Genomic DNA, 10,598 nt, shown 5'->3' on the forward strand with positions numbered 1-10,598 from the left:
CTCAATTACTCATGGCATTCTATCATTCTCCATTTTGACCTAAAAGTACATTATAAACACAAACTATATACATACATATATATATATATACTCAAATTGGTATCAACTGGCATACAATTAATGAGATAGGCTATATAGGCTTCAGGAAATTTTTGAAAATTTCTTTTTTTTTTTTTGTCTTTTTGTCTTTTTAGGGCCGTACCCACGGCATATGGAGGTTCCCAGGCTAGGGGTCTAATTGGAGTTACAGCTGCCAGACTATGCCACAGCTACAGCAACGCTGGATCCTTAACCCACTGAGCGAGGCCAGGGATCGAACTCACAACCTCATGGTTCCTAGTTGGATTCGTTTCCGCTGTGCCACGACGGGAACTCCTGAAAATGTCTTAATGGCTTGATAAAATGTGTTTGAAGAATTGCAGGGGAGATGGAGTGGGAGTTTGGGGTTAACAAATGCAAACTAGTAGATACATAATAGATAAACAAGACAGTCCTATGGCATAGCATGGGGAACTATGCTCTGTCAATATCCTGTAATAAACCATAATGGAAAATGTCACATATTAATATATACTGAGTCACTTTGCTATACAGTAGAGATTAACACACTGCACTTCAATAAAAAGAAAAAAAAGAGCGTACTTTTGAGTTGTTATGAAATAATTTCCAGGTTGAATATGAAAGTATAAAACTCAAGCTGTGAGACAATATATGTCTTATAATAGAATAAAGTATTGAATACAACAGAAGTTCCCTGGTAGCTCAGAGGGTTGAGGATCCAGCATCGTCTCTGATGCGGCTTGGGTGACTGCTGTGATGCAGTTCGATTCCTGGCCCAGGAACTCTCACCAGCCACAGGTGCGGCCAAAAAAATATTAAGTACAAGAGATCATCTTAAAATATGTACACTAATATTTCTGTTCTAGAATTTCACTGGGCCTATATTTGCCCTCTAAATTTTCTAAATTTAATTACTTGACTTTTTTAGATAGGTACTTCAAGAAGCAAATAATGCAGGAATCAAGAAAAGAATGTTAGGAATTCCCATTGTGGCTCAGTGGTTAACGAATCCGACTAGGAACCATGAGGTTGCAGGTTCAATCCCTGGCTTTGCTCAGTGGGTTAAGGATCTGGTGTTGCCGTGAGCTGTGGTATAGGTCGCGAACGAGGCTCAGATCTGGAGTTGCAGTGGCTCTGGTGTAGGCCAGCAGCTACAGCTCCAATTAGACCCCTAGCCTAATAACCTCCATATGCTGCAGAAGTGGCCCCAGAAAAGTCAAAAAAAGACCAAAAAAAAAAAAAAGAAAAGAAAAGATGTTAAATCACAGCTCTCTCATTTACAGTAACTACTGTTAATGTATTATCTCCTTTCCTAAGGAGAACAGAACTGTCAAGGAAGTGACATCTTTAAATCTGCATTTCATTAAACTCAAGTAAACTCTTTGTCTCAATTTTTCATAAGGTTTTAGGCAGAACACAACCATGTACTACAAGTAACTGTTAAACCTACCTCTTTACACTCTTTGGAACAAACAACATCATCTTGAGCTTCATAAAATGTGAACCTAAATTTTTATCATTTTTCACTTGTACAAGAAATATAAACAAGTGTTATGGAACTTTATTCCATTTAATGAGGTTGTCATATTATACTTTAAAAATTATATTACATGAGTTCCCCTTGTGGCTCAGCCGGTTAAGAACCCACTAATATCCATGAGGATGTGAGTTCAATCCCTGGCCTCTCTCAGGGGTTAAAGGATGCAGTGTTGCTGTGGCTGTTGTGTAACCTGGCAGCTGCGGCTCCGATTCCACCCCTAGCCTGGGAGCCTCCAAATGCCACAAGCGTGGCCCTAAAAAGCCCCCCAAAACTATATTACAATAATCAAAAACTTCATCACAATTCAAAAATAAGAAATTAGATCCTATTTGACCTATTTGAAAGTGAGATTTTTCCTCCTACCAATAAACAATTCCTCACTGATAATCAAGAATCTTTTTTTTTCTTGTTTTATTATTTTAATTTTTTTCCACTGTACAGCATGGGGGCCAAGTTCCTCTTACATGTATACATTTTTTCCCCCACCCTTTGTTCTGTTGCAACATGAGTGTCTAGACAAAGTTCTCAATGCTACTCAGCAGGATCGCCTTGTAAATCTATTCTAAGTTGTGTCTGATAAGCCCAAGCTCCCGATCCCTTCCACTCCCTCCCTCTCCCATCAGGCAGCCACAAGTCTATTTTCCAAGTCCATGATTTTCTTTTCTGTGGAGATGTTCATTTGTGCTGGATATTAGATTCCAGTTATAAGTGATATCATATGGTATTTGTCTTTGTCTTTCTGGCTCATTTCACTCAGTATGAGAGTCTCTAGTTCCATCCATGTTGCTGCAAATGGCATTATGTCATTCTTTTTTATGGCTCAGTGGTATTCCATTGTGTATATATACCACATCTTCCGAATCCAATCCTCTCTTGATGGACATTTGGGTTGTTTCCATGTCCTGGCTATTGTGAATAGTGCTGCAATGAACATGCGGGTGAATGTGTCTCTTTTAAGTAGAGTTTTGTCCGGATGGATGCCCAAGAGTGGGATTGCGGGGTCATATGGAAGTTCTATGTATAAGAATCTTATTTTTAACCTGCCTTGACATTCCTCTGTAATTATAATCTATGATACTTTGTACTCATATGACTGTACATGATATTTTTCAAAGAGCATTCACCATACTGTGGGCCCTGAAAGGTAAGACCTGTGTTCTACCTGGGTCTTTATCTTTAGCGTCTCACACAACAACGAGGACACGGGACTAACTCAATTCATAGTTGAGAGAGAGGATGAATAACAAAGAGCAGGGAAAGTGTCTGATCCAAAATCAGATTATCTCCATAAGGAGGGCTGATGAGGAGGATGAATAAATGAATGAACGAACAAAGTTACATAAAGTAAAATAAAATGGAGCGAGTTTACATTCAACTAGATATCATGAAAAGCTAGAAACATGAGCCTTCAGGAGGTCGGCTTCCCAAGCAAATGGATGTGATAATTTCTGGAGAAGCCTGGGCTTTTTTACCCTCTCTTCAAGTGGAAGATGGCCTTTCAATGAAGGACAGAGCTGGGAAGGTGAAGATCCAGGCCTCTGGCTCCTAACAAGCGGGTAGGGTGGCGAAGGCAGGAGAGTAGTTAACTGTGCTTCATGGCCAATGTCTGGGGGTCACAAAAACTCTCCTAAACACTTTCGATTTTTCTTCTTTTTTTAAATTTTTGGTTATGCCTGCAGCATGTGAAAGTTCCTGAGCCAGGGCTCGAACCCACGCCACAGCAGCAACCTGAGCCACCGCAGTGACAGCACTGGATTCTTAACTAGCTACACCACAAAAGAAATCCCTAAACACTTCTAAGATGGGGAAGAAGTAGGATTACTTAAGAGTTCCTAGGAAAGATTCCTTTCCCAGAAATATCTTCCCTTTGCTTTCTAAAATCCCACCACTTAAAAATATTTTGTTTCAGGGAGTTTCCCAGTGGCTCAGTGGGTTAAGGATCTGTTGCAGCCCAGGTCATTGCTATGGTGCAGATTTGATCCCTGGCCTGGGAACTTCAGCATGCTGCAGGTACAGCCGAAAAATTTTTCTTGCTTTAGTTCTCAAAACATAGTTCCTTTCAGCTCAGCTGACACTAGCAGCTTCCCACTTCCATGACCACATTATTTAAGAGAAGGATTGCTAACTAAAATATATCTACAACTTTTTTTTTTCTTTTTGTCTTTTTAGGGGCACACCTGCAGCATTTGGAAGTTCCCAGGCTAGGGGTCGAATTGGAGTTGTAGCTCCACCAATGCCTACAGCACAGCCACAGCAATGCGGGATCCAAGCCACGTCTGTGACCTACACCACAGCTCACGATAATGCCAGATACCTAATCCACTGATCAAGGCCAGGGATTGAAACTGCATCCTCATGGATACTAGTTGGCTTCATTACCACTGAGGCACAGTGGGAACTCCGTATATATCTACAACAATTAAAGTCCAGATTCCTAATGCCTAGTCCAGCAGCAGACTTTCCATCATATCATGGCTTCAGACTTGCCCTACTTAGATAAAGGCCCTGCATATTCAAGAGTCCAGGTAATGTAAGTTAATGTTATGTGGTATAATTGACACGTAATGTAAATAAGCCATGACTAGCTGGCAAACAATAGGGAATGATGGAGACTATATCAAAAGGAGACTGTATATCCTGAGGAGGGAGCCACTACTTAGTTCCAGGGTGTTCTTGCTATGTTGAAATGTGGACCCAGTTGTTTTTGGTTTTGTTTTTTTTGTCTTTCTGCCATTTCTTGGGCCGCTCCCTCAGCATGTGGAGGTTCCCAGGCGAGGGGTCGAATCGGAGCTGTAGCCACCGGCCTACACCACAGCCACAGCAACGCAGGGTCCGAGCTGCCTCTGCAACCTACGCCCCAGCTCACAGCAATGCCGGATCCTTAACCCACTGAGCAAGGCCAGGGATCAAACCTGCAACCTCATGGTTCCTAGTTGGATTCGTTAACCACTGCGCCACGACGGGAACTCCATGTGGACCCAGTTTTGTCAAGATCTTCTAATCTTTCAAGAAAGGCTGAAAAGCCGCATTTTAATATAAAATGTACCAATTTTTTAATTTTCTTTTTACGACCACACCTGGAGCAGGTGGGGCTCCCAAGCTAGGGGTTACAGCAGAGCCATAGCTGCCAGCTTACGCCACTGCCACAGCAACATGGGATCCCAGCCGCATCTGCAACCTACACCACAGCTCACAGCAGTGCGAACGCTTTAACCTACTAAGCAAGGCCAGAGATCGAATCCACATCCTCATGGACACTATGTCAGGTTCTTAACCTGCTAAGCCACAACAGGAACTCCTAAAATGTTCTAATTTTTAAGCACGTTTGTGACTGAAGGTGGCTTTTTGGCTGCCAATTTGTGGCCCCTGATCTAAATGAACAAGCAACACTGAGACAATGCAGAGAGACAAAGGGGAGGCCTATTTCGGCCAGAAAGAGGGAGGCATGGTCAAAGGGGCGGAAAGGGCAGGGAAGAGGCACAGAAAGGTAGGTGGAAATAAAATTTCACCAACCTCAAAACCTGGGCTAGGGAAATCCGATCTCCTTTTCTTCTAATCTGAGAACAAGCAGCAAGAGATGACAAACGGAAGAAAAGGAGGGGAGGGGAGAAAAAGAACCAATCATTGAACACTTACTCAATGGCAGGTATTGTACAAGATGTTTTCACATATATATTTTCAGTAAGATATGGCAATTCCAGAAAAAAATTCTGTGTATAGGGAAAAGAGGGGACCACATCAAAATACTAAGGTTGGGTTTTCTTTTTTTGCCCCCCTCCCCTACCTCCCCGCCCTGACCCACGGGGAAGTTCCGGGGCCAGGGACTGAACTTGCGCCATCGTAGTGACCTGAGCCACTGCAGTGACAATGCCGGATCCTCTACCCACTGTGCACAAGAGAACGCCCCAAATACTAACAGTTTATGTGCCAGATGGTGACAGCCCCCTTTTCAGTTCTCCACAATTTGTTGTTGCTGTTCTCCATAATTGTTAACCACGAATATAACCATGGTTGTATTAACTTTATAATAAAAAAAATAAGTTCAACTGAAAGTTAAATAAGTTGGATTTTGAGGGGAAAATCCACCTATCCTAGAGTGTAGAAAATATACCACCACAAGTCAAGCCAAACTATGCTCTGAGTATTTAAATAGAAAGAGAAAATATAACAATTCTAAGTGCATGTAAATAATATGTAAGTTTGCAATTATAAAACTAGAGGAAACAGAATATGAAAGAAACTACACAGGTGATGTAGCCCACAGATTGATTAAATAAGAACAGAAATGTGAAACTGTTAAGAATGTTGTAGGTCATTTTTTCTGTCTCAATTATGAGGTCAACTACTAAGATTTTTGTGTGTGTGGGAGTTCCCGTCGTCGCACAGTGGTTAACTAGGAACCATGAGGTTGTGGGTTCGATCCCTGGCCTTGCTCAGTGGGTTAAGGGTCTGGCGTTGCTGTGCACTGTGTAGGTTGCAGATGCAGCTCGGATCCCGAGTTGCTGTGGCTGTGGTGTAGGCGAGTAGCTACAGCTCTGATTCGACCCCTAGCCTGGGAGCGGCTCAAGAAATGGCAAAAAGACAAAAAAAAAAGGTTTTTTTTTGTGTGTGTGTTGCCCTCACACCATACAATGTACTGAGTCCTCTTTTCCATAAAGACTTTTAGATAGCTGCCCATCTGTTACATACTTTTCTACACCTACTACGTTGCTTTCTTTCTTCTAGGCTTTTTTATGTGTGTGTCTTTTTAGGGCGGCACCTGCAGCATATGGAGGTTCCCAGGCTAGGGGTCCAATCAGAGCTGTAGCCGCTGGCCTACGCCAGAGCCACAGCAACGGGAGAGCTGTGATCTGTGTCTGTGATCATGGCAACGCCGGATCCTTAACCCACTAAGCGAGGCCAGGGATGGAACCCGCATCCTCATGGATGCTAGTCGGGTTTGTTAATCACTGAGCCACAATGGGAACTCCTAGGCATGTATTTTTATTTAAATAATACTTTTAGTTGCCTTTAGGGTATTTCAAAGATCATGGTTGTTTTTTGTTTGTTTGCTGTTTTCCCCTAAAGGAAGCCGTATCTCATTTCAGGCCACTTGGCTTCTTTCTAAGCAATCTCAACCTCCAAATCACTTCCCAATATACATATGCAATTTTCATTCTGTTCACAAATGAAACCCTAACCTAAATACTTCAAAAGTAATCTCAGGGGAAAAATACTGTTCAAAAACCTAGATAATGCATTCCTTTCGTTGATGCCAAATATAGTCATCTCAAGATGACATACATTTTGACAATGATCAGTCTTACACATCAAATTTTCAAAAATAGCAAAGATTCCATTTTAAGGTGAAGAGGAAAAATCGCTCACTTCACTACATTTCAGCTTAAAATGGATGTTAAAATGGGACTTTTCTATGAAAAACTGAGTTACATCAATCAATACTGTATCAAGGGAAACTGGATTTGAAAGAATTTTGTTGTGGTTTTTGCTGAGGGCTCTTTAAGGGGGTCATCGCAGATAAAATACAAAATTGCCCACATTTTTCCTGAAGTTATTCTGGTCAAAATGGAAATTATCTTCAAAAATGGGGGGCTAATAGCTATGAGAAAGCAGCTTAATTACATTAAATAATCAAAGTTCATTTATACTCAATATACACCTCCTCAAAAAAAAACCTTGTCCCTCAGTTTATTATGCATTTTTCCACCCTACTGCACCTCAAAACTCGAAAGAATTTATGAGACTTACAGGTATTCTGAGTTTTCTTATGGCAGCAATTTAACCTGTAAAAGGATTAGGGGGAAAATAATGTGGTTCACGCAACATGGGTGACTAAGATGGTATAAATACTTAAGTTTATTTAATCATAGTATCCAGCACATAGTTATGCTGTGACTCCGAGGCCAATAGGCCCACACATGAATTCATTAACAAAATTTAGCTGATGAATGATGCTCTCGCTGCTTTGCTCATGGAACAAATTTCTTTCTTATGGCTTATTTCCTTTCTCTACCTGCCTCTTTCCCAAGGACAGACATTTTGTTAGGACACATCCTTGTGCTATTTTTATCTTGTTCCTTCTATCCTTCCCCTCTTGTCCCTCTCTCCTCCCCCCACACCCCTTTTCCAACTCCCTTTGTTCACTGTATGGACCTTAAATAAATGATAGGAAGATCTTGAAGCCACTGCCACAATCAACTAACCTCTCCACTTGATTATTTTCTTTCCAAACGCCATTAATAAAGTTTTAGCATCTGTAGAGCATTTCATAGTTTACAAACACAGTTGGAATGGCTCGGCGTTTTCAAACAGCATCTAGACAAGGGAGGTCTCCAGAGGTGACTACATGATCCACTCAAAGCTCCAGCTCCAGTTGCACTACACCCAACATCCGACCTCAGACAGAATCGCCAAACACTTGTTTGGAAGGAGGGGGCAGATGATGGGCTGTTAAATTACCTTTCACTCCCCAGCCTCCACAGGGACCGATCAGGGATGATTTCTCTTAAAAACTACAGGCACTGCGGGCGAGAGACCGATACCACGCCGGGGGCACGTGGTGGGACGAAACGGCACTTTCCCTGCTCGGACCCCAGGGACAGAGCGAGGGGACCGGCACCCGCTCCGCTGCAGGAGGGCTCAATCCCCGCAGGACTGAGAAAGCTCCCGAAACTCCTCGGCCGGGGCGCGAGCCAAGCTGAAGCCGCGGAGCCGAGCAAGGAAATCGCGGCCAGGAGCCCGAGGCCGGTGACCGTGGAACGACAGCCAGGCCAACCTCAGTCCGCCCTCTGCCGAGCCCCCGGGACGCGGCTCCTGGGACCGGATCGCTCGCGCCGGGGACCAGCGCCTCGCCACAGCTGGATGGAGCCCGGCCAGCAGCCGAGGCGAGTGTCCCCGCAGCCCCCGCCCGCCACCCAGGGGAGCCGACGACTCGGTCTCGGCCGCCCCCGCCCCACGGCCCCCCGACTCGTCTCACCCGCCTCAAGCCGAGAACACGCCAAGGTCCGGGATGCGCTCGGGGAAGCTGTGCGCGTCAGGCGCCGGGGGGTGGGTAGGGGTCCGGGCGCTCGGGACGCTGCCGCCGCCGCTCCAGCCGCTGCGAGCCCTCTGGCCGCCGCCGCTGTCTCCGGCAGCAAGTTTCCATAAAAGTCCTGGTGCGCAGCCTGTTCCCGCATTCCAGGCGGGCCCAGCGCCGGCTGCAGCTGTTCCAAAACACGAGGCCAGTTCCCCCAACCCCCCGCCTCCGCCGTATCGCCCGGAGGGGGTGGAGGGCCGAGGAGGGAGGCGGGCGAGGGGAGCGGCGGCTGCCAACTTTCCGCCTGGACTTGCGGGTTGCCGGGCTCCGGGGGCTGGTCCCCCTCCCCCTCGGATCGGCCTCCACCTCCCGGGTCCAGGGAAAAGAGGCTGCCTCCCCGGTGAGAACCGAGAGCTGCTGAAATGGGATTCACAGACTGGCTGCAGCTGCCTCCCCCCAACCCACAGCTGGTTTGCGCTGGGGCCCACTTCTGCTGCTCTTCCAGTTCTGGTTTCTAAGAAGCAAACCACTCACTACCTTATCTTCACCCAAAGCGTTGACCTTCCACCAAATTTTATTGTTAAGAGCAGAGGGCAGCAGACTGGGGACCGCTTCATTGTCTGTTGGTCTCCTTTTCTTTCCTTTTTTTTTTAGCAAATTGATTTCACCACTCAGTAAACAGTCACAACCCTGTTTATTTTTTATTTTTTCTTGTCTTTTTAAGTCCACACCTGCGGCATATGAAAGTTCCCAGACTAGGGTCTAATGGGAGCTGCAGCTGTGGGCCTACACCACAGCAACGCCAGATCTGAGCCTTCTGTGACCTACCACTACAGCTCAGGGCAAAACAGGATCCTTAATCCAGGCCAGGGATCGAACCTGGGTTGTCATGGATACTAGTTGGGTTCATTACCACTGAGCCACCATGGGAACTCTGGTCTCCTTTTCTTGGTTCTTGTCTTTAGCTCCAAAGAAAATGGTTGATAGAGAAAAGTAGAAGAAAAAGAGGAAAAAGCATGGGGAGGGGCATAAAAATAAATAATATTTATATAATCTTCCAATTTTCCTTAATTGAAGGTAAATCATCTCTGGTCTTTCTAAATCTAAATTAAGGCATCTTGCAAATTTTAGCACTGCAGCACAACCTGGATCACCAGCCTGTCAATTAAACCCTTCTGATAACCTACATTAAAACCTGAAATACTCATCCAGAGGGAACAATTTCCTGGTGGGCAAATCTGCAGTTCTCCACTGCATGTGAAAAATGAATATAAATTTAATGAATGGGAGTTCTCCTCGTGGCTCAGCAGTTAATGACTAGACTAGGATCCACAAGGATGTGGGTTCGATCCCTGGCCTCTATTAGTGGGTTAACGATCTGGCGTTGCAGTGAGCTGTGGTGTGTCAAAGACACAGCTCAGATTCCCCATTGCTACGGCTGTGGCGTAGGCTGGCAGCTGTAGCTCGATTCAACCTCTAGCCTGGAAACTTTCATATGCCACAGGTGCAGACCTAAAAAGAAAAAAAGAAAAAAAAATTTCATACATGAATGAGCAAAATTGAACTAGCATCCACACAGATAAACCAGGGACAGCCAAGTCCAACTTCCAGCCCTGGCAGGCAGTGGTGATCAGCTTATATTTTTAGGCATGTTGAAAAGGCCTTCTGGTCTTAAATGTAACTTTCCTTCTCTACCCCATCCCCATACACTATTTAGTCAGGGTGGATATTCTTTTAAGAAGTAGAAGCTGTTCATTCTTCAATTAGAGAAAAGTTTTAGATTGGTCATTAAAAGAGCTCTTTAAATTTTAACATAGATTAGAGTGGCCTGGATGATCATGTTTGCTCCCTTGAGCCCTTCAATACCATCACCTTGACCTTCTTCCGTTTATAGAATTTTTTTTTTTTTTGGTCTTTTTGCCTTTTCTAGGGCCGCACTCGTGGCATATGGAAGTTCCCAGGCTAGGGGTCTAATCAGAGCTG

The 10,598-nt window shown here is 44.6% G+C and overlaps 1 protein-coding gene across 7 annotated transcripts in view; it reads right to left on the reverse strand.

The window, feature by feature from the left end:
- The window catches only part of NEXN (nexilin F-actin binding protein), a 61,819-nt gene extending 53,135 nt beyond the window's left edge, over positions 1-8,684 (reverse strand). For 2 of the 7 annotated variants that reach the window (XM_047794332.1, XM_047794330.1), the window contains exons 1-2: positions 8,577-8,593; positions 5,114-5,157 (exon numbers count right to left, since the gene is read on the reverse strand). The gene's annotated coding sequence lies outside the window, so the exon portion shown is untranslated. Of the gene's footprint in view, positions 1-5,113; positions 5,158-7,348; positions 7,364-8,576 lie in introns of those variants that run through there. The other 5 variants (XM_047794327.1, XM_047794324.1, XM_047794326.1 and 2 more) reach the window with 3 other exon arrangements.
- Between the last annotated feature and the right edge of the window lie 1,914 nt (positions 8,685-10,598).

Source organism: Phacochoerus africanus, chromosome 8, assembly GCF_016906955.1.
Source record: "Phacochoerus africanus isolate WHEZ1 chromosome 8, ROS_Pafr_v1, whole genome shotgun sequence".
In the NCBI taxonomy this organism is placed as follows: Eukaryota; Metazoa; Chordata; class Mammalia; order Artiodactyla; family Suidae; genus Phacochoerus; species Phacochoerus africanus.